Genomic DNA, 21,944 nt, shown 5'->3' with positions numbered 1-21,944 from the left:
GTGGAGGTGGGCAGAGGAGTGAGTTGAGAGTGGCAAAGAGGCGCCGGGGGTTGGAGAAGACTGGGAGGAGATGAGGTTCTTGAAGTATGACTGTTTAGCAAGAGAAAGGGCAGCACTGAAGGATGAGAGCATAAGTTTGAAATGGAGGAAGTCTGCCTTAGAGCGTGATTTCTTCCAGTGACGCTCAGCAGTACGTGAGCATTTTTGCATGAGGTGTTAATTTGCGAGGGTGAGTAGTGGTTGGTGGAGCAACAGAGTCAAGAGCAGAAGTGAGGGATGCATTGTATATGGAAGTGGCTTGTTCAGGGCATGAGACAGAGAGAATAGGAGAGAGAAGTGAGTCAAACAGGGAGGAAAGGAATGTGGTGTCAATAGCCTCAATGTTACGCTTAGTGATGGTAGCCTTGGGAGGTAGAGATGGGAAAGTCGAGAGAGATAGGTTAAAGGAAAGCAGGTGGTGGTCAGAGAGGGGAAATGGGGAATTGGAAAAATCAGAAATATCACAACGGTGAGTGAAGACTAGATCCAGTGAGCTCCCATTCACATGGCAGGGTGAGGAGGTCCACTGGGAGAGACCAAGTGAAGAGGTGAGGTTAAGGATTTTAGAGGCAGGGGATTGTGTGGGGATGTCAATAGGGATGTTGAAATCGCCTAGGATAATGGAGGGAATGTCAGAAGAGAGGAAGTGAGGAAGCCAGGAAGCAAATTTGTCGATGAATTTGGAAGCAGCGCCAGGGGGGCGGTAAATGACAGCTACTCTAAGATGGACTGGTTGGAAGAGGCGTATAGTATGGACCTCAAATGTAGAGAATGTAAGGGATGTTTCTGGTGGTATGAGTTGGTAGGAGTAACTAGAAGGTACGCACAGCAGCGATCATATCTGAAGTACCCCATATGTCCTTTCAGGTTAGTCATGTGAGGCTGTGACAGAATTTGAGTAATTTGTATGCTTTCTTATTTGGGCCACTTTTTTTAAATGTACTGGCTGTAGCACTGATATTAACAGTGGTGGATTATGAAGGTCCAAATACTTTCCTTGGTTCATAAACCTCTGCCTGGGATTATTACCCTGCTCTCTCCTCTGTCTTACAATTATGTACAGGGATAACTATGTGTCTAAAAATGTGCACCCTTAACAGTAGTTTTAAGATGAAATACAGTTCAGCAAGAAATACCACCACAATGTTCAGCTGAACACATTACTGCTTAGTATGGTAGCCCAGTACTATGCACCTCTGTGGATAGCAGGAAGACATCAGTGATGTTACTGTGGCCATAAAGTGCCTATGCCCAACTAATCATGACCATGCATGACCATCACACTGAATTGAATCCCCCCCTATAAAGTCCAACAACATATAATGATATATAATGGGTTAAGTTAGAAAAATAAACATTAATACTCCAACTTCTACGACAGGGTGCTGCCTGCTTTCTTAAAATGGTTCTGTGAGGTAGACTCTCTCTACTTTTCCGCTGCTACACCACTGGACACCAAAAAGAAGCCAACTTCCCAAAACATATCACACTGTAGTGGTTTGGCTTGAGTGGCACCTGTTTCCTATTGCCTCACTGTACTGCAATCAGCTGAAGAGTTTTTATGGATTTTTTCTGAAGTCTCTAACTACATAAATTGCATAAACCCAATATTTTATGAGCTAAATCCCTATGTTAATCCAAATGGTTTGTTCATATGTACATAATAACCAGAAACAGTATAGCAAAATAACATTCCAAATACTTACAGTATAAACCTACACATAATACTAGGATGATGATTGATTTCAGTCCAGAGCATTTTCGTAGCTATTTGCTTTACTAGACAATTACTGTAGAATGTGGACTTTACAGTCAAAGTTAAAGTCAAAGTACAGTCAAAGTCCCATGTCAATACTCTATAGCACAGGTTCTCAAACTCTGTCCTCAGGACCCCACATGGTTCATGTTTTGCAGGTCACCTGCAGATTTTTAAAATGTGACAGTTGGAGATACACAGTGCAGCTGCCAGGTGACATGGAAAATGTGAACCATGTGGGGTCTTGAGGACCGAGTTTGAGAACCACTGCTCTATAGCAATCTACATTGTCATGCTTCCACCTGCAAACAATTTATTTTCTGTAATAATACTTCTCATATAACTAATTCAATCCAGCATTGTATTTAATAGATCAAAAGCTGGTTCTGTAATTAATAACATTGAACCTCTGTTCATGATACAAAAATATTATATTTTATGATTGTAAACATTACATTCACTTACATAGTTCTCTAAAAGCTTCATATGTCTTAATTTTTCTTTTCCTGCTGATCAAACTTCTTAAATTTTGTTCTTTGTTGAAAACTGCTTAAATAAGTAGTTCACTCACTTCTCAGGGTCAAAGTAACACCCACCATTTATTTAAAATAGCTTTTGATTACATCAGACACTTATCTTTGTAGACAAGTTGTTATGAAAGATAGAAGGAAAGAGACTTTGATCTATTTCTCTTGCAATGCATTTAATATCATTGTTACAATGGTCTGGTCAATCAACCTACAGTATGTACATAACAGGAAGCATACATTAATATGACTTCTTGCCAGGCTTGAAAAATTACAAGATTTTATTGGAAAAAAGCAGGTCAATGGTGTATTACTGATATTATTTCTAAATTGTTTTTGTTATCTTTCTGTTTGCCATGCAATTTAGAATATTGTAATATGTAAGTATTTAGCTGACCAAAGATACAGTATGTTTTTAATGTATATTGATATGACCAAGGTAAAGATACAACAGTCATCATCATCATCATCATCATCATCAACAACAACAATTTGATAATTCATGGTTAAAATAATAATAATAATAATAATAATAATAATAATAATAATAATATAATATTAACAACAACAATTTAAAAAGTGTGAATGTGAAAACAGCTTCAGCCTAGGCAGTTTTTGTCAGATCATATTATATCAGGTAGATTTGCTCTCATTACTCTATGTGATGCCAGGCCCAGTCTGGTCATCACAAGGGGCAAGGACAGAACTATTGTGGATACAGGCATGACATTGCTATGGTGTCCGGAGACTTATAGGACCTGCCTCCCGTGCACCCAGCTCATATTTGCCTACCCTGATAGAATGTCCCTTCCAAAAATGAAGGATGAACATGAAGGATTTGGCGTCATGATAGTAGGAATGCCGTCGAGGAGTAATCCAAAGCGGAGAATAGAAAGTGCAACAAAATCCATCTAATTTTTTGTTGCTAGGGAAATGTAAGGATGGTATTTTAAATTAAATCATTTTTTTGGATAAGATTAATAGTTCTCCTTGAATTATTCCTATTTTTCTTCCTGGAAAAATGGTAATTTTGGATTAATGATGCAAAGATTGGGATTAGTCTAGTGAATAGATGTTCAGAAAATAACTTAATATCATTATTTATAATGGGAACAGGAAGATAACTACCATAAACATTTGGATCTTTATCAGGGTTGTGTAAAAGAGAACAGGTTTTATGTTAAAAATTTCTGACTCAGGCATATCATGTGAATTATGGTGTCAATATTGTGAACCTAGGAGTAAATAGTAAAGTCTTTGGCAGTAGATTTTTATATGTCAGTATTCAAATTCAAGGTTCTAGCCTCTAGAGGCTGTATCTCTGCTGACATTGGTATACTGGGCCAAATGTAATAGGGTCAAAGTTTAACATGCGGTAAAACGCTCACAAACGTGTACATTATAATGAGTATATCCTGCAACTTGGTCAATGTAATGGGATCTATATTTTCAGTACTAAATAAAACTCGCATGAAACTTCTTGCAAGTTCTCAGACCAGGAAGCTTCCAAGTGTGTAGACCAACAGGACTGCAAGTTTCATTATGTGAGTTACACAGTGATAAAGAAAGTCACCCATTGGCACGCAAAAGTCCCCTGATTTAAGCATCACACACCTTATATAAATCCTAGATCCTCCATTTTGTCCTTTGATAGGCAGAAGTCATTTTTGAGAGGAGGAGATGTTTCAGAGAGAGAGAGAATGAGAGCAAGAGATTGTTTTGGCAATTTTGGAGTGTTTTTTTGAGCATTTGAGGAGGCATGACAACCAGCAGAGTTGGCAGAGATAGGATGATGGAGGAGGAGGTCATGTCCCAGCAAGCCTGAGTATAATGCAGAGAGTGAAGAGCAGGAGGTGGAGCACAGTGCTGTGGAAGACAGTGATGAGGAGGAGACTGCTACACTTGCACCTGTCAAGATGAAGACAGAGTGCAATGTCAAATTCTCATTCAATGAGAACTGTGCCCTGTGCTATGCCATGGTGCAGGTATTCCCATGCCTGCTGGGTGCCCAGGCACTAAAAACCCCTGCATCCTGGAAGAATGCCATGTGGATGTCAATCCAGGATTCAGTAAACACAGTGAGTTCCTGCCGCTGGGGCCTCTCTTATGTCAAGAAGAGATTTAGCAACATCAAGATGGTCCTGAAAGGCGTATGGCTGAGGAGCACTGTGAGGGTCACAGGACAGGAGGAGGACATGCAGCACTGGTCCACTACACATCATCTGAGGAGGAGCTCAAACAGATAATCCCTTCGGAGGTGCTTCCTGGTTTTCATGTAGTGGATATGAACCGTCCAGCATTACCACCTTGTCCTTGTAAGTAAACACAACAAAAAAACCTTATAACTGTAACAACCTAAATAAGTGCCAACATTTTTTTACCTCTTTATATACAAAATAATATGCAAAACATTATTATTAATTTTCAAACATTTTTTAGTTTATATCCCTATAAACATCATTTTTTTTTTAAAAAGTGGACTTTGTAGTTTAAAGTATTGTTTTAAAAGGTGAGAAAAATGCATTTAAAACTATGTATAAATGCTTTTAAAAAATATGTGGCACTATCCTTGAAGAGGTTAAAAGTTTATGTATGTAAATCCTGTAATTGTTATGTCTAGTAAGGTATGACTGTGTGACTGCCTGACCAGAGTAAGTATGGGTAATTTGTTAATGTGTGCTACTGTACAGTATGTGCAGACTATAACCCAACAATCTGTATTTGTCTTTCCAAGCCATTAGCACATTTGTAAGGATTCATTTATAATGCAGAATGCACCCTGTTTAATATGTTTGAATATTAATACCTTTTAAACATCACTAAATGTTTTCATTTATTTTTCCTAAGCTGCTGCGCCACAGCATATTACTTCACAGGAAAGGTGGTGGCAAGCGGCAGACAAAGAGGATGGTAAGTGTGGGCAAAAGAAAAAAACACACATATTACACACATTGCACACATGGTTCTGCAGGTGTATGTAAGCACAGTATATTGTCATACACATATAATCTTAATTAATTTCCAAATGTGACATATTAAGTCCTGCAACCATAACATTAAACAATTTTGACACAACCATATCAGTGAATATTTTGTAGCAACCTACTTAAAACACACTGATATTTGAAGTATTAAGTTAAAATAAAAGAGCCCTTGAAAATACACTTTAAAAACAATGCTTACATTGTGAGTTTTTTATCTTGATTTAATTCTGCCCAAACAGAATGCACCTGTCAGCTAGCATGGTTTTATTTAACATGTGCATTGGTAGGTGAGCCAAATTAGTGTGGAAATAATTTATTGTGCATTACAATTATATTTCTTTTTCCGTTTTGTTTCCTTTTCAGGTCCTTCTCATATGCTGTCAGCAGTGCCGCTGTCCTCACCACCAGCACCTCTGGTTCTGCCAACTCCAGTGCTGGTGGCATATTTATTGGGGGAGGAGGATGAGGAAGAGTTTGTCATCATCCTCACTCCTGTGGAGCCTACGCCACCTGTGCCACAACAGCCACATCCACCACTGTCCACCCAACATGCCAGTGTTCCCAGTGTAGAGAACTACATCGCCTGCAAGACCTAACACAGGCTACCCGTGACCGAGCCAAGGACACAAGGAAGTGGTCACAGCTGACTCGGGAACAGCTGCAGGTGATGCAGGAGCACACACAGCCAACTAGGAACAAAAGCAGGCAAGAAGTCTGCAGAATGGGATGTCAACCTCAATGGTCAGCACCCTCCAGACCAGTTCACAGACTGCCTCACCAGGGGAACCCCCATGGCGTAGTGTCCGTACCCATAGGGGGGAGCCAAAATGGGCAGGGAGATTTTTATTTTGTTTTACATTATTTTCAGGTTTATTGTTTTCTTTTCTTATTTTGTTTTAATTTGTTAATTTAAGTTTGTTTAAGTAAACTGTTTTAAAAAAAAATGTTTGTGTTTTTTTTACATAAATAATTTTGGAGTATAATTTTTTTGGGGGAGTAATGTGTGTTTTAATTTTATGTATACGTAGGTACATTATTTAGGGAGTAACATAAGGTTAGAAAACATTTACATGTACAGTAGATCACTATTTAAGGGGCACATTTTAGCTAATTTGGCTTAGTGCAATCTGCTTTTACACATACAGATGTAGCCATGCTCACTCTTTTTTTTATATATTTTTTATTGAAGCACAAGCATCATTTGAAGACATCATACACACTACAGTAGATACAAACGTAACATTGTGATATGACCAAATTGATTATAATATGGTAATATTGTTACAAGCTATTAAAAAAAAGGAAAAAAATACATTAAAAGACATAGTGCAGGACAAAGCGCCACGCTCACTCTTAACGGTACCAGACCTTGCCCCACTACCTGTAGGCCAGGCAAATCCTTAACTCTCTCCATGATTCTTTGCAAAGTCCTTCAGCTGGGACTCAAAGGAAATGAAATGGGGATAGGCTTGTTCCGTCCACACTTCTGCATAATCAACAAAGTAAAAGTGGAATAGTTTGCTACATAAAAGTAAAGGTGTGTACATGTGGTGAGATCCTTGCTATGCTCGATTTTGACTTTGCGATTTCCCTTGAACTCCCCCAGAGCCCAGAAAGCACAGATTTTGACTATCTGTACTTTTGATTTTGTCTATGTATGATTTTGACTAAGTGCCAGTTTTGACTATAGCTTGTACTAGATAGTACACTAGATTGTCAAGATTGCCTTTCCTGTACAAAATATACTGACCCCGTGGGAGTGCACATCGGGAGCAAATCGCAAGCTGCCTAACACCTTGAGATGTGCACTAACTTTCCTTAAGATTTTTATTATATAATCAAAATCTTACAGATTTATCTCACCCTGTGTACACACCTTAATTAATGTTAAGTTTGTAGTAAACTTGATGTAATAAGGATCCTAAACAGCTTGAGATGAGAATCAATTTGTAGAGCACAGTCTGTGTCATACTATGTTTAGGAATATTCAACAGGTGATAAATGCAGTTTTACATATTTCATACAGATCACTGATCTGTTTGTAATGCTATCAACAGTTTTTCAGTACAATATGGGCTAACAATAATGCACAGTACAGTATATAAGGTTTGTACAGCACTTGAAAACCATTCACTGTGCAAAACAGCATGTTTTTTATACAAATTAATGATCTCTATCAAAATCTGGTCAGGCTACATTCACTATGTGGTGGAATCAATTGAACACCTATAGAGGCCACTGCATGAAAAATCTTTTTGTAAGTTCACAAATTGACATTTTTTAATGTTGGCTTTTTTTAAGGTGAATGTATCGTATGCAGATTAAAAGTAGTATTAACAAAATTTTCAAATTCCAATATCCAGTACTACAAAAGATAGCAAATCATGGATTAGACTCTACTGCATACATTGTCACATATACGTACATCATTCATCAAAGCACAATGTTTCATGTTGCAAGGGCATTGTAAAAGCAGAAATCTTTTTACCAGATGAAGTATCCTTGTGACAAACCTGTAGAAAACATATCCATACAGGAAGCTATTGAAATACCGCCAGTCGGGATCCCGGCGGTCACAAAACTGACGCTGGAATCCCAACATAAGGTGAAATGTCGCCCCTGGAATACCAGTGACACAGGCTATTCTCCCTCCATGACATCTATAAAGGGAGAATATAACCTGTGGCAAGCTACCGTGCCCGCAGTGTAGCGATCGCAGCGAGCCCACAAGGGGCTTTCTAGTGCTCACCCTGCTGCCAGCATTCTGGTGGAAGGGATCCCACTATTGGGATCATGACAGTTGGCATCTCGTCCGCCAGTAATTCAGACGTATCCCTACATAAACGTACTTAAACATACATAAACAAATCACATATCTTAATATCAGTTAAACAAATATACTATATTACAGTATATTATAATGCTCATAAAACCCACGCTGCTACTGTACAGATGGTGTAATGTTTAGCATTACTGCCTCACAGCACTGAGGTCATGGGTTTGATTCCCAACATGGCCCTAACTGTATAGAGTTTGTTTATTCTCCCCGTACTTGTGTGGGTTTCCTACAGGTACTCCCGTTTCCTCCCACAATCCAAAAATATACGGGTAGGTTAATTTTCTCCCAACAAAATTAACCCTAGCATGAATGTGTGTGTGTACATGTGATAGGGAATATAGATTGTAAGCTCCACTGGGGCAGGGACTGATGTGAATGGGCAAATATTCTCTATAAAAGCGTTGCAGAATATGTGTGCACTATATAAATAACTGGTAATAAATAAATAAATAAATAAATAATAATAAATAAATAATTATTAGATGATGACTCCGCCATAATTTGTCTTGAAGCCTACAGTCTTTATTGCCTTAACTGTAATTAGCAGGAATATTCTCCCATTTATATATTCATAGTGATTTCATTTGTAACACTATTTTGTGGGAAATCCATTGAAATTCAAGAATGTTGAGTCCCAACCCAAAAAATTAATTTATACAGTACTGTACATTATGCTCTCATTTTACTATTTTGTCTTTTCAGGGTCATGTTCTGCAAGACATTTTTACTACATTCCACACAAAAAAACAAACCATGTGTAGTTAAAAAAAAATCAAACTTTTTGGTGGTAAAATGTAAGTCATACTATACATACCCCAAAGTCAACTCATCAACTGACAAAATTGATTCTACAGCTACTGTACTGTAAATAACTAATCGTGTAAATATAATTTTTTATATTATATACAGTATAATATTTATATTTTGTGATCTTTATCTACACCATTATTTTTCATATGAAACTTGTTTTTTGACTACTAGTAAGTACAATTAACAACCCTTAGCAACTCCACTGCTAAAAATGTACACTCTATGTCTTGGTCAATATTTAGAAGTTACAGTTTACAATGTCTATATATGACTCTGCAATAGACCCCCCCAATAATAGTTGTTTTAAAAAAATGTATTTAAAAATATAAAGTTAAAGTGAAATATAAAATAAATATAAATAATAAAACTCACATACACATACAATAAATACCAAGGGATCTATATACTATTTATCAGGGTTTTACCAAGCACATAATGACTTCAATGTTTTTTAGTTTGAGGGTTTTTTTCGTTCCAATTTTCTGGTACTACCTAAATTTAGAGGTGAAAGACTCCCCATCTAAGAGGAAAACACAGGCCAACATTCCGAGTTGTTCGCTCGCTAGCTGCTTTTAGCAGCATTGCACATGCCAAGCCGCCGCCCTCTGGGAGTGTATCTTAGCTTAGCAGAAGTGCGAATGAAAGATTAGCAGAATTGCGAATATAAATTTCTTAGCAGTTTCTGAGTAGCTCCAGACCTACTCCTACATTGCGATCAGTTCAGTCAGTTTCGTTCCTGGTTTGACGTCACAAACACACCCAGCGTTCACCCAGACACTCCCCCGTTTCTTCAGACACTCCTGCGTTTTTCCCAGAAACGGCAGCGTTTTTTCGCACACTCCCAGAAAACGGTCAGTTTCCGCCCAGAAACACCCACTTCCTGTCAATCACACTACGATCACCAGAACGATGAAAAAGCTTCGTTATGCCGTGAGTAAAATACCTAACTTTTGTGTAAAATAACTAAGCGCATGCGCTCTGCGAACCTTGCGCATGCGCAGTAAGCGACTAATCACAGTATAGCGAAAATCGGCAACGAGCGAACAACTCGGAATGACCCCCACTTTGCATTAACATTTGGATGTCCATGTGCACATGATAAAGATGGAGGTTTACCTATGGGAAATGGTAGCAAATACCATCTGAAGGTAATTGCTAGCTGGGGTAAGCGACAAAAATGTTGATAAATTGGGCAATATGTCCATCTCCATAGACAGCAGTTAGGGCCTGAAAAATAGGCCTCCAAATGTAGACATGTAAACATTAGAAGAAGCAGAACAAATCATGTGATATGTTTTTTGGGGTTCAATCAAGTTAATGAAAGCAGCATTTATATTTAAAAAGTTTTCACTTTTTTACACCCCCCAGAAAGAGAGGAAAGAAAGACTCTTTGTTGAGGCGCACTTAACACAGTAATGAAAAGGATTTAAAAATTACCTTTTAATCAATTATTAAAAAGACAGTAAAGTTACACACAGAAATTTACAAGGATAAAGTTACTCAGTAAAAAGTAGAGCTCTTTCATCTGTAAAATTATAATCAGTACTGCCATACTTCACTGGCTACGCCCAATCTCATCTGGTCTTGGAAGCTAAGCAGTGAAAGGCCTGGTCAGTACTTGGATTGGAGACCACCTAGGAATACCAGGTGCAGTAATTATATAATTTTGACACAGAAAGCAGAAGCAGTGGAGAAACCCTAAATCTAAGCTTTTACTCTATCCTCTCTACCAGAAGGTAGCCCTGCACATTTTTACATTACTTTCTCTATGTATAGACCCCACACTTATTACCTACAATTCCATCAATAGGTATAGCATACCTCCCAACTTTAAATTATGGAGGTGGTGGACAGTTCTGTGCGGCAAAGCTACGCCCACAATCAAAGGGGTGTGGTCTCTGTAAAAGTGGGCATGGCTGTGTGGCAATGTGTTGTCCACCTGCCCCACCTCCCATTATCATCACAGTGGGGGCATGGCCAGTGCTCTGAGCTGCTGGCATGCCCCTCTTGTCTCCTGTGAAGAGACACTGAGCACATGTGCACAGCATCTATTCACTGCTGATTTGCTCAGTGCAGAGTGACAGGAGAACTCCCAACTGCCCCCCCCCAACCACCACCACAGGACACTGTGGCCCGTGGGTGGGACAGCGGACAGTCCCAAACAGGGTGTGTCCCGCAAAAATCAGGACAGTTGGGAGGTATGCGTATAGGTCTATCCCATCCAACATGCAGACATTCAAGCCCTTTCTCTTGACAGAACTTTGTTTACAACCAGGAGTAATTATCTGTTAGCACAATTAAGAAACTGATATATTTTCACCTTACGTTGTTCATCTATATTACATACTGTACACCTCAAAATTAATCTTTAAATCATTATAGACTACATGCTACCCCCTTAGAGGGTCCATTTGAGGAGCTCACCTCATTCTAATTTTTACTGAGTAACTTTATCCTTGTAAATTCCTGTGTGTAACCTTACTGTTTTTTTAAATAATTGATTAAAAGGTAATTTTTTTAATCTTTTTCATTACTGTATTAAGCATGCCCCAACAAACAATCTATCTTTCCTTTTTTTTCTTTTGACCAATACTATTGACTCTGGGAGCACCACCAACAGGTGTAATTGCTCACGCCCCCTGTGGGTATAATAACTAACTTTTATGTTGGACATCCTGACAATAATTCCAATAAGAAACATTGTCACCCCAGTCCAGTTCAGAACCAATCCCACAGGTGCCACACTTTTTTCACCCACCATACTAGTTATAAATGTAATCAACACAAATACCAAAAAATACATATCTATCCAAATGAAAGTATGTAATATTTCGTATACTGTATCTACAGAAATAAATTCCTGATGAACATGTCATTTAAATAAACAAAACATGATGTGTGCTTGTTTGGCATGGACTAATAAGCAAAATAAAGGTTTATTTAATTGTACAAATAAAACAAATGATCTTGATAAGCTATGTCAGACATTTTGGTTGATGAAAAAAGTGCAAAACACACAAAAATAGGTAAAAATATTTATAAAACTTTTACATAAACTTGCTATATAGTACAATACTGACACATAAAATGACAATACATTTACATATGATCTTATTGCTAATGCCCCTTGGTATGCTTGGGAAAAATCTGTTTTGTGTATCTTTACTATTATTATTACTAATTTGAATGAGCAGCTTCCATTTTATACTTAGTTTAGAGAGGCAAAGATGGGAGCATGTTGGTTCCTGTAGTGCCATTGAAGGACCTAAGGACTACTCCTGATAAACTGGCTCTCAATTTCGATATATTTTTGTACAGTATGTGCTATTACCCTTGTAGCCTTACAGTAGACAATTATATGGCCCAGAGTGTGCACTGTTATCATGCAGTGTAGGGACCTCCAGTATCAGAAAAGCCTTGACATTGGCCAGGAGGCTTAACCATACTTTTTCAACTATATGTAACTAAGATCTCTGAATTTTCTACTAACATGTAGTTGTTCACATCCTATTGCTAATGTTCCTTGGTGTGCTTTGTGTATCTTTCTAATACATTGATATGTGCAGTAAGAAATATTAACAATATAAGTACAACAACTTCTTATGCAGAATAAATACAGCAAATCTTTTATTTAATATTTTACAATGATTTAACATTAAAGGGAAACACACATTTATAATTTTTATTGGGTTATTGTTATTGTTATTATTAATATTATTATTATTATTATTATTATTATTATTAATATTATTATTATTATTTCATCAATAAATTCCCGAGCTATGATTATTACAAACCAAAAACTGGAATAAAATGCAATTCATTTATCTACAAGTATGTATGTTTTGTTGATGTTGTCTGTGTTCCTTTCTGTTCTAACAGTGAGGTAGTTATAGTGTTTACAATTTATATAGTAATTTAAATGACCCATAATGTAATCTATAGTACTAGAGTGCAAATAAAATTCTAGTTTTTACATTTATTTTGCATTTACTGTAACCATTTTATAATGTTATTAGGTCTTTAAGATTAATGTAAACAAAAGTGATTTTCATGTGAGCGAGCCAACACTAGATGGCATCACATATCATGATTTTTCTTTCTGAAATGCATCATTCATCTTTTATTTTCTCTAGAGTTTCTTTAAATACATTACAATAAATTTGACTAAAATCTATATATTACTATATATCTTCATGTTTTTATTGATTTATTATTAACATTTATATTCCCTCTACAAAATCTTTGTTTCTAACATACCTGTACAGATACATCAGTCTTATTTAATTATGATGCATGTAGGTATATATATATATTTATATATAGCCAATTAGTATGAAATGCTTTTACATTTTTTATGATTATGGTACAAGCAGTAATATACAATACAGACAAATAAATAAAAGTGCATTAACAAGCACAGGCACACTGTACATTTGGTCTTTGCAAGTCTTTAATGCACCTTAGACAACCCATCCCAATTAGGTACAATAGGGAAGATGTATGATGCAGTGAAAAGAGTGGAGAAGTGTGCCAGTGGAGAAGTTGCCCATGACATTTATTTTATAGCATGCACTTGATAAATGTTAATTCAAAGCTGACTCTTTGCCATGGGCAACTTCTCCACTGACACACTTCTCTACTATTTTCACTGCTTTATACTCCACCCCCCCCACACAGCATTCTGGCAGCCAGGATCCTGGCATTGGTACGTTCACGGACGGGAGCCCGGCTGCCGTCATACCATACCCAACCTATTTAGACAAGTTGCTTAAATCAAACTGATTTAACCAACTTGCGTGAGTGCCAATTGTCCTCCATTTTCCAGATGGAGCAAACATTTGGAGCAAACATTTGATTGGCATTTGCATCCATTCATTTCCAAATTGAAATGAAAATATTGTAATGTTCTTTGTGTGAAGCTAGCACCCCAGAAGGTTATTGGCTTGGGATACTGTTAATAACCAAGGATACTAGCTCCATGCCCCATGCACACTATAGCATGTAGCCATGACCAGGGTGCACAGAATAACATCCATAATTGACATGTGATGATAGTCTGTCAAACCTTCATGCAGATAAAGTGATGAGACCAGCATCCAAAAAGTTCAAAAGTACACGTTAACTTTATTGTCCAAATTGCAGAGTATGCAGCTACGGGCACTGTTGGAGATACTTGTCAGTTCATTTGACTGACAATACTTGGACAGGATGCACTGACATTGTCAATAATCCTAGACAAGTACATTTACCACTGATAGTTCTTGGCAATCTTCCATTGCCAGGAGTCTTAGTATGCCATGCTTTTCTAGTCAGCAATAGCCCTCTTATGATTACACAGTCAAAGGTCTTTAGAGTACACCTGCCTACAGTTAGGTAAGGCCATAGGTACAGTATATGCTAGGACACAACTTCTTACTTAACCAACTTCTCTGTTTCAATAATTACTCTTCTTCTAGGGCATCACAGTGATACTAAAATCAGGGGACGGTCTGTGATAGGAAGATACATTTTGCAAACTTGGTTCCCAATAGCATTAACGAAGACCATAAGACCTTTTGCTTCCCATTACCATCTCTGGAGCCTAGGTATATTTAATGCACAATCCCTTCCTCTGTAATTAAGTATGTTTTGTTTTTTAATGATAATAACCTCTTGATTCATATTTTTAGTAAGCTTATCATGTGGAACATGCAAGATCACATTGCTGTTCTTGTGTTATTGATATCACTGATGAGAACATTATTCGTCAATCAATTTGTCATATAATGAAATTATTTCTGAATGACTTTAGTGCAATTGGTTTATGTTTCTATTTAGATTTTAAAAGCTCAGATGTAAAGCAAGGTAAAAGTGCAGACTGAGGACATGGTGCTACATACCATGCTAGGAAGGATACAAGGGAGGGTACAAAGGACAATTTTCAAGTAAATTGTTCTTCTTCAAAAGTTGGAATTGGATTTTGCTAAATAGATGTATTGGAACTTAAGTATGTGGGAGATTGTAAGCATAAGAATTGAAGATAGAGGGGCTTATGTATGGCTTTCTGTACACAGCTGCTAATGATCATCTTCATGCACACAAATGTGTTAATATATGTCAGCAGTTCTTATGCAAGAGTATAGCAGCAGCAATGCGCGCAAACTCATCATACCTGCTGTTGCTCACACATGATTAGATGAATAGCTCCCATATGTATATACTGTAATTATGCTGGCATGTCTGCTGGCTGGCATGTAGTCATGTGGGAAATATTGCTTATGTAAACATGTATGATTTGCACATGTTATAATGAAACAAAACATTTAGATTGATGTATACTGTATGTGAATAAAATATATACTTAAATTCTCAAGTGTTTTGTTGTATAGCTGGAAAGTTGTATTATTATCTTGTTCTTATTGAGCTATATCATAGCCATTAATGATACTATAGAAATCAACATGATGTGTGGAAAAGATAGATTATAATTTGACATGCATGTGCAATAATCTTTCAGAAGTTTAAAGCTGGAAGTCATTTATCTGTTGCATGTGGAATGGACACTGCTATTGACATTAGGTGCTCTGGCCAAGTGATGGCATTAACCAGCTTGTGCACAGATTTACTTACATCATATAACACCGTAGCATGTGACTTTTTGTAGCTGACGAAGTTGCTGGATGAAATAGGGTATTGCCAAACAACAAATATATTCTCCAGTGATAGTACAATCTACATCCTCATGGTTTTTTATTTTGTTCATAAACTTTAATTTTGGCCCTCATTCCGAGTTGTTCGCTCGCAAGGCGAATGTAGCAGAGTTACACACGCTAAGCCGCCGCCTACTGGGAGTGAATCTTAGCTTCTTAAAATTGCGACCGACGTACGCGCAATATTGCGATTACAAACGAGTTAGCAGTTTCTGAGTAGCTTCAGACTTACTCTGCCTGTGCGATCAGTTCAGTGCTTTTCGTTCCTGGCTGACGTCATAAACACACCCAGCGTTCGCCCAGGCACTCCCACCGTTTCTCCGGCCACTCCTGCGTTTTTTCCGGAAACGGTAGCGTTTCCAGCCACACGCCCCTAAAACGCCGTGCATCCGCCCAGTAACACCCATTTCCTGTCAATCACAATGCGAACGTCGGAGCGATGAAAATGCCGTGAGTAAACTTACTTTCATCATAGTAAAGTTACTTGGCGCAGTCGCAGTGCGAACATTGCGCATGCGCACTAAGAGAATTCTCACTGCGATGCGATGAAAATCTCCGAGCGAACAACTCGGAATGAGGGCCTTTATTTTTCTGCATTTTACTTTTTCTTTATATTTAAGTTAAAGTATGCAATTAAATAACCAGTATTGCAAATGTATACTTGAACAGTGTTCAAACCTGCCAACATATAATATAGGAAAAAGAAAGGTCTCTGTACAGTATCTGTGTGCTCAGTATTTAAGGCAATGTCCTTATCTGGAAAGTTTTAAACCCTGATTTATAGTATTCTCATGAGAAATTTTAGTTTGGTATTCACCACACCAACAATTCCTTTTCCTGCTCATTCTTTTGTAGAAAGTAAGTGGGCTTGTTTCAGTGATCTATGTGGGTCATTCCAACCTGGTGGTATACAGGCTATTTTTTGCACTGCTGTGACCAGGTAATCGCAGCCTACAGGGGAGGGGGTTAGGGCTGTACAGGGGAGCGATCGGCTGTGCAGAGAGCTGCACAAGCAAAAAGTTTGTGCAGTTTCTGCACTGCTGAAGACTTACTCACCCGCTGCTGTGATCCTTCCTGAAGCTGATGTCAGGATCCCTCTTTGCAAATGGCTGGGCACACCTGCGTTTTCTTCGACACTCCCAGAAAATGGTGAGTTGACACCCCCGGCCGGCCTCTTCCTGTCAATCTTCTTGCGTTCGCCACTGCGAATGCTTTCTTCTTTCAATCCGTCTCTGCTCGCCAGGCAAAGACGCGCCTGCGCATTGTGGTCCGCACAAATGCACAGTTCAGACCCGATCGCACCGCTGCAAAAAACAGCAGCTTGCAATAGGGTCGGCATGACCCCCTATGTGTTTTTACTGTAAAACTTTCTGACTCACTTTTAATCTTGATGCACATAACACAATTGTAAACACAATCTCTAAGCAACTATTTAAAAGCTCACTGGCATTGATGTCAAATATAAACTAGCTTTGTTATATTTTTGCTATGTTTGATCCAATCCTACCATTCTTCAAATACTTTGTCAAATATAAACTTTCTCTTTAAATTGGATTTCATGTAATTAAGGGGGTCATTCCCAGTTGATCGTACGCTGCAACTTTTTGCACCCGTGCGATCAGATAGTCGCCGCCTATGGGGGAGTGTATTGTAGCTTAGCAAGTGTGCGAACGCTTGTGCAGGGGAGCTGTACAAAAACATTTTATGCATAAACTTTCTATCGGCCGATGTCGGACCGCATGACATCATTACACAATAACCTTACAAGTAAATATGAACTAACTTAACTTATCTAGAAATAAATGACACGGAGAAATAACGACACAGACCACTGAAATGCCATTAAAATCGGTCAACCGTTATTTATTATGATATATTTTAACTAAGTATGGTGGCAATAAGAAAGAACGGCCAGACCAACAGTGACATTACGACTTATTGCCGCTACGCATGTCCACGACATGACTTGCTTTATCTCATTGGCTACGCCAATAAGTGCTGAGTTTCCAACTTTCTCCCCAATACACCATAATAGAGCCGGCCAGACAGCCGAGCCCCAATGACCCCCAGTAAGGAGGGCCAGAGCATATGATGTATTGGTCAAAAAGCGCACCCACAAACAGTGGCGCAATAGCCACGGTACCTGCCGTTCTTTCCCGCCACAGAGAGTGGTTGACAAACCCCAACCGGCAAAGAAAAAGAAAAACGGGTGGGGAAAAAGTGACTCGGGGAGGGAGGGTGGGAAACTCCTAAGAGAAAGAGGCAGGATGCAGATTCTGTCTCTCTAAAATGTCCGCTAGCTCCTCCCAGCACTCCCACTATTCTAATTAAGACCAACCCCCCAAGCCTATTAACTGTTCGATAACCTAAAACATTGTGTAAAGCTCATGCAATCCTCACAGCCTAGAAGTTTATGCCCGCTTGCTCTATACGCACTCGCTCCTCATAAACTTTCTATCATCCGATGTAGGACTGCATGACATCATTACACAATAACCTTACAAATAAATATGAACTAACTTAACTTATCTAGAAATAAATGACACAGAGAAATAACGACACAGACCACTGAAATGCCATTAAAATCGGTCAACCGTTATTTATTATGATATATTTTAACTAAGTATGGTGGCAATAAGAAAGAACGGCCAGACCAACAGTGACATTACGACTTATTGCCGCTACGCATGTCCACGACATGACTTGCTTTATCTCATTGGCTACGCCAATAAGTGCTGAGTTTCCAACTTTCTCCCCAATACACCATAATAGAGCCGGCCAGACAGCCGAGCCCCAATGACCCCCGGTAAGGAGGGCCAGAGCATACGATGTATTGGTCAAAAAGCGCACCCACAAACAGAAGCGCAATAGCCATTGTACCTGCCGTTCTTTCCCGCCACACACCGGCCTGTAAGGAGCCGGTGCCGCCACCATACCCTGACTAACAACGGCCTAACCGCTGACTAACTAAAACTAACCTGAAAACTACACTCCAACCTAAACAAATGCCCTCATAAGTCAAAAAGGACGCCATCAGGTCCAGGGAAATGGGCGTCCTAAAACGAGGAAGGGGCGGGGAGGGGAACGACCTGTCCCGAAGTGAAAACCTGCAAAACCTGCTGCAGAGGGCGTGGGCCAATAGCACCCTCCGGGTTCTCAGGAGAAAAGCAAGGCAAAATTCAACGGGACCCCCACCGTACAAATGGTGACGAGTGGCCAAAAAAGGCTACAGGTCGAGTCCAGTCGAGGAGAGACGAAAAGACGGGGAAACAAGGCAGAGCCGAGGCACTCCCGCAGAACACCGCTAAAATGTAGCGGCAAGCGAAGGCACCCCAACACCGACCTGCCGGCCCGCCATCCCATCGTCCCTCGAGTGAACTGAAAATAAACCAAAGTAGAACAAGAAAAAATGGAGGCAACAAGAAGCAGGCCTGCCGGAAACTGGAAAAATCCTATTACCGGACATAGCGCTAGTAGGCATTGGATTTCCATTGACCAAGCGATTTAACCTCAGCCTCATAAAAACCCAATGAATTGGCTGTTGTCACCACACCAATCCGAAAGGAATGTGTGCCAGGCAGTGATGGCGACAACCCCAACACAAGGATGCAGTATTGAAATACCCACCAGAATTGATTAAACGGCAAAGGAGACCCATCGAGGTGGACAAGCCACGCTCCGCCACCACGTGGCCGGTAGTCACCATACACGGGTGCTAAGGTGAAGGGACAGACGCTAATGTTAGGGCAGGCAGGCAAGGTAATCCAACGCCCACGCCCCAGTTAGCCCAGCCATATAAACCACCAGCAATGAGAAGGGCAAACGTCACCTGTAAGCGCTGCAGCAGGAGCCAACGCGCGAAACCGAGCCCACTGTTGTCTAGAAAGAGCATCGGCAATGCTGTTGTCAACCCCTGGGACGTACCGCGTAACGAAGTGAACATTAAGATGCAAACAGCGCAAGACTAGGCGGGCCAACAAGCGAAGAACTGGAAGCGAGGAAGATCGCTGCCCATTGATCGCCTGAACCACGCCCAGATTGTCACACCAGAAGACCACGTGCTGGTCTTTGATCCGGTCCCCCCACAGCTCCAATGCAATGACGATGGGAAACAGTTCCAGCAACAAAAGGTTGCGGGTTAAGCCCAGCTGGAACCAGGAATCCGGCCAAGGGGCAGCGGACTACGCACCATCGAGGTACGCACCGTATCCCCAGGAACCCGACGCGTCGGTGAACAACTGGATACTTGGGCTGTGGACTGCATCAGACAGCCAAATGGCCACACCATTAAACTCCTGCAGAAAGGCATCCCAAACTCGCAGATCCCTGCAAATCTCGGATGACAATGTAACGAAGTGATGCGGCCTGCGGGTGCCAGCCATCGCCCGCTCCAATTTGTGACAAAAGATCCTACCCATTGGAATGACCCTGCATGCAAAATTGAAAAGACCGAGCAGGGATTGGCACTGGAGCAAGGTAACCTTGCCACCTGCCAATGCCCTCTCAATACTCTCACGCAACTTGGCAACTTTGTCTAAGGGCAACCGGCAGCATCCCGCCTCAGTATCCATTTCAATGCCTAGATACGAGAGGCGAGTGCAGGGACCCTCACATTTTTCCAGAGCGATCGGTACCCCGAACTCGGAAAAAAGTGCTTTCAAGGAGAATAGCAGCCGAGCACATATGTCCGAGCCGCAAGGCCCGACGCACAGGAAATCGTCCCGATAGTGTGCGACTCCCGGTTCGCCTGTCCCAGTGCAAACGCACCAATGGAGAAATGAACTAAAAGCCTCGAAAAAAGCACAGGAGACTGAGCAACCCATGGGTAGGCATTTGTCGATGTAAAAGCCGTCGTCCAGCCTAAAGCCCATGAAACTAAACGAATCAGGGTGCAATGGCAAAAGACGAAATGCAGATTCCACATCAACTTTACCCAACAACGCATGGGGGCCCGCCGCTCTGACTAATTTCAAAGCATCATCAAACGATTGATACGTAACCAAGGATAGCGCCTCGGGGATCGCATCGTTAATAGACGCGCCATGAGGGTAAGACAGGTGCTGGATTAGCCTAAATTTGCCAGGAGTTTTCTTAGGGACGACTCTGACAGGGGATAACACCAAATTCGGCAAAGGGGGTGCAGTAAAGGGGCCGGCCATGTGCCCCAGCTGCACCTCCTTGGCCACTTTACCCTTCAGAACGTGGGGAAGCTCTCTGGCCGAACGCAAGTTCCGAGGAGCTGAGCAAGGGACCTCGCCGCTAATGGGAAGGCGAAATCCCTGAGAAAAACCTTCCAGCAAAAATTGGGCCTGGGGGCGAAGCGGATACCAAGTAAGCCATTGGCGCATGGCTTACAGCCGGACAGGGGAAGGGGCTTTACTGAGCACTAGTAACGCCGGAGTATCTGCCTCCCGAACCCGCACTGGCAGGCTTGGGACATTCCGTAGCCGGGTGGGACGCTCCGCAGCGCAGGTAGCTGTGCCGGAAACGACATTTGGGCCCAGATCCGCAATTGCCGTTGTTAAAGGCAAAACAACAACCTTTGGACCCTCGACCCGCGTTGGCCCGAAAGGAACCCCTAGCGGACATACTAACGGGCTTGGCCGGGGAGGCTTCCGAAAGCCCAAGAGAGCCCTCCGTAACCTCAAGCCAAACTTCAACGTCCTTGACTCCGAAAGCCATGATATGCAAGCCGTGCTGTTTTCGCCTGAACTCAGTGTCGTACCGAAGCCATGCGAGAGGCCTGTTAGAAAGGAATAAACCATGAAGCATGTGCAGATAGCGCACGATGTTCATGGCCTCTTCCGGGCGAGTCTCCAGGTAACAGGCTGAGAATGTGTAGAACCACTTGAGCCAGTTAACATAGGACCTATAGGCGTCCTCACCTATCCCACTTTTTTTCTTGGCCGCCACCAAAGCCTTGCGGGACTTGGACGTTAATGCGAAGAAATCCACGTAAGAACCATTAGTGATACGATCTCGTATCCGTGGGTGGAGACCCCGCAAAACTTTGGTGTATGGGCAACGCACGATGTCGCTGGGGCTGCCCTCTTCCGGACTGCTGCTACTGCTCCTGTGCCTATGGCGGCGCGAACGCTTACTGTGCTTGTGGGAACGTCCATGCCTCCGGCGTTTTCCGTTGGCAAGCTCCGTCCGGCCTTTGCCACTAGCAGCATCGGCCACGGCGCCCTGCTGAACTAACACGCCATTACCATAAGTCTCACCAGACGAGGAGGTCTGGGCGTCCCGTGTCATGGCAGCCGATGCGAAAGACTGGTCGCTGTCATCGGAATCACT

At 40.9% G+C, this 21,944-nt stretch overlaps 1 protein-coding gene and 1 pseudogene across 1 annotated transcript in view; both read left to right on the top strand.

Moving 5' to 3' along the window:
• CSMD1 (CUB and Sushi multiple domains 1) overlaps positions 1-21,944 on the top strand; it is a 2,470,978-nt gene that overhangs the window by 656,640 nt on the left and 1,792,394 nt on the right.
• On the top strand, positions 10,496-10,614 carry LOC134913703 (5S ribosomal RNA; annotated as a pseudogene).

This window comes from Pseudophryne corroboree, chromosome 4, assembly GCF_028390025.1.
Source record: "Pseudophryne corroboree isolate aPseCor3 chromosome 4, aPseCor3.hap2, whole genome shotgun sequence".
In the NCBI taxonomy this organism is placed as follows: domain Eukaryota; kingdom Metazoa; phylum Chordata; class Amphibia; order Anura; family Myobatrachidae; genus Pseudophryne; species Pseudophryne corroboree.
The sequence above is the reverse complement of the archived record's forward strand: the minus strand, read 5'-3'. Positions and strand labels throughout refer to the sequence as shown.